The sequence below is a fragment of the Corella eumyota genome, chromosome 3 (genome assembly GCF_963082875.1).
Source record: "Corella eumyota chromosome 3, kaCorEumy4.1, whole genome shotgun sequence".
In the NCBI taxonomy this organism is placed as follows: Eukaryota; Metazoa; Chordata; class Ascidiacea; order Phlebobranchia; family Corellidae; genus Corella; species Corella eumyota.
Window position 1 is genome coordinate 11,685,139 of NC_137492.1, and position 2,500 is coordinate 11,687,638.

At 53.0% G+C, this 2,500-nt stretch overlaps 2 non-coding genes across 2 annotated transcripts; both read left to right on the forward strand.

Moving 5' to 3' along the window:
* Positions 1 to 185: 185 nt before the first annotated feature.
* Positions 186 to 1,995, forward strand: LOC145747100 (small subunit ribosomal RNA). The gene has a single exon (XR_014281847.1). It is a non-coding gene; the product is annotated as a small subunit ribosomal RNA (ribosomal RNA).
* Positions 1,996 to 2,240: 245 nt separating this feature from the next.
* Positions 2,241 to 2,394, forward strand: LOC145747940 (5.8S ribosomal RNA). The gene has a single exon (XR_014282582.1). It is a non-coding gene; the product is annotated as a 5.8S ribosomal RNA (ribosomal RNA).
* The last annotated feature ends 106 nt before the right edge of the window (positions 2,395 to 2,500 follow it).

The window sequence follows — 2,500 nt, forward strand, 5'->3', positions numbered from 1 at the left end:
TTGTATGCAAACGCAGCCCGCGCGCGGCTTCGCCCGAAAGGGCGTCTGGCCGGTGTCGACGGCGTCCAGATCGCGGCTTACGCCGGGTTTGAGGAGCTAAGCAAAAATAGTGATTGAGTAATACAGTGCGATACCGCGACGGGGAAAGCGAAAGACTCCGTTCGCGTATTTTGTCGGCCGATAGTTACCTGGTTGATCCTGCCAGTAGTCATATGCTTGTCTCAAAGATTAAGCCATGCATGTCTCAGTACGAACTTGCGTACGGTAAAACTGCGAATGGCTCATTAAATCAGTCGTGATTCATTTGATCGTAAATTTTACTTGGATAACTGTGGTAATTCTAGAGCTAATACATGCAAAAAGCGCCGACCTTGCGGGAGGCGCGCCTTTATCATATCAAAAACCTGCCGGGCTTCGGCTCGTCTTGTTGGCGACTCGGGATAACTTTGCTGATCGCACGGTCTTGCACCGGCGACGGATCATTCAAGTGTCTGCCCTATCAACTTTCGTCGGTACGGTATCTGCCTACCGAGGTTCTTACGGGTAACGGGGAATCAGGGTTCGATTCCGGAGAGGGAGCCTGAGAAACGGCTACCACATCCAAGGAAGGCAGCAGGCGCGCAAATTACCCATTCCCGACGCGGGGAGGTAGTGACGAAAAATAACGATACAGGACTCTAACGAGGCCCTGTAATTGGAATGAGTACACTGTAAAAATTTTAACGAGTATCCATTGGAGGGCAAGTCTGGTGCCAGCAGCCGCGGTAATTCCAGCTCCAAAAGTGTATATTTAAGTTGTTGCGGTTAAAAAGCTCGTAGTTGGATTTTGGGCGCAGGCGTTCGGTCCGTCGCAAGGCGTGCACTGTTCGTTCTGGCTTTACCTCCGGTTTTCCGTCGGTGCTCTTGACTGAGTGTCGGCGGCGGCCGGGACGTTTACCTTGAAAAAATTAGAGTGTTCAAAGCAGGCGCTTCGCCTGGATAGTGTTGCATGGAATAATGAAATAGGACCTCGGTTCTTTTTTGTTGGTTTTCGGAGCGCGAGGTAATGATTAAGAGGGACGGACGGGGGCATTCGTACTGTGCCGTTAGAGGTGAAATTCTTGGATCGGCGCAAGACGAACGACTGCGAAAGCATTTGCCAAGAATGTTTTCTTTAATCAAGAGCGAAAGTCAGAGGTTCGAAGACGATCAGATACCGTCCTAGTTCTGACTATAAACGATGCCAACTAGCGATCGGGGGGCGTTATTTTGACGACCTCTCCGGCAGCTTGCGGGAAACCAAAGTCTTTGGGTTCCGGGGGAAGTATGGTTGCAAAGCTGAAACTTAAAGGAATTGACGGAAGGGCACCACCAGGAGTGGAGCCTGCGGCTTAATTTGACTCAACACGGGAAATCTCACCCGGCCCGGACACAGCGAGGATTGACAGATTGAGAGCTCTTTCATGATTCTGTGGGTGGTGGTGCATGGCCGTTCTTAGTTGGTGGAGCGATTTGTCTGGTTAATTCCGATAACGAACGAGACTCTGGCTTGCTAAATAGTTACGCGGCCTTCCCGGCCGGCGTTTAACTTCTTAGAGGGACTAGTGGCGTTTAGCCACACGAGATTGAGCAATAACAGGTCTGTGATGCCCTTAGATGTTCGGGGCCGCACGCGCGCTACACTGACCGGATCAACGTGTGTTCGCCTTGGCCGAAAGGTCTGGGTAACCCGATGAACCCCGGTCGTGCTAGGGATAGAGAATTGAAATTATTTCGCTTGAACGAGGAATTCCCAGTAAGCGCGAGTCATTAGCTCGCGTTGATTACGTCCCTGCCCTTTGTACACACCGCCCGTCGCTACTACCGATTGAATGGTTTAGTGAGGTCCTCCGATTGGGCCCGGGCTCGACTGGCGACGGTTGGGTCTTGGCCCGAAAAGACGATCTAACTTGATTACTTAGAGGAAGTAAAAGTCGTAACAAGGTTTCCGTAGGTGAACCTGCGGAAGGATCATTAGCGCGAGAAAAAAAATCGAAGAGCGAAAGAGCAAACACCGGGACGGCGACGTGCCTCGGCGCGTCCGCCGCCCCGCGATCAGGAACTTGTTTTGTCGGCGTCGAGTGCCCGAAGGCTTCATGCGGTGCGCGGGCTTGTCGCACTATTTGTTGCGACCGCGACCCGCTCGGCGTCACGCGATTTTTTCAGCCGGATGGCGAATCGAGGTTAGGAATCGAAGAGCGAAAAGCAAACAAACAAACGATGGCTCTTGGCGGTGGACCACTCGGCTCGCGAGTCGATGAAGGACGCAGCAAGCTGCGTGATTTAATGTGAATTGCAGAACACATTGAGCATTGACGATCTGAACGCGTATTGCGGCCTCGGGTTCATCCCGGGACCGCGTCCGTCTCAGGGTCGCAGAAACGACAACGGCCGGCGGGATCGGCTCCGCGACGGCTCGGCTCGCGTGCGTATGCCCGGCGACGGGCAATCGCCGCTCGGTTGAAGGTGGAAAGTTTTGGTA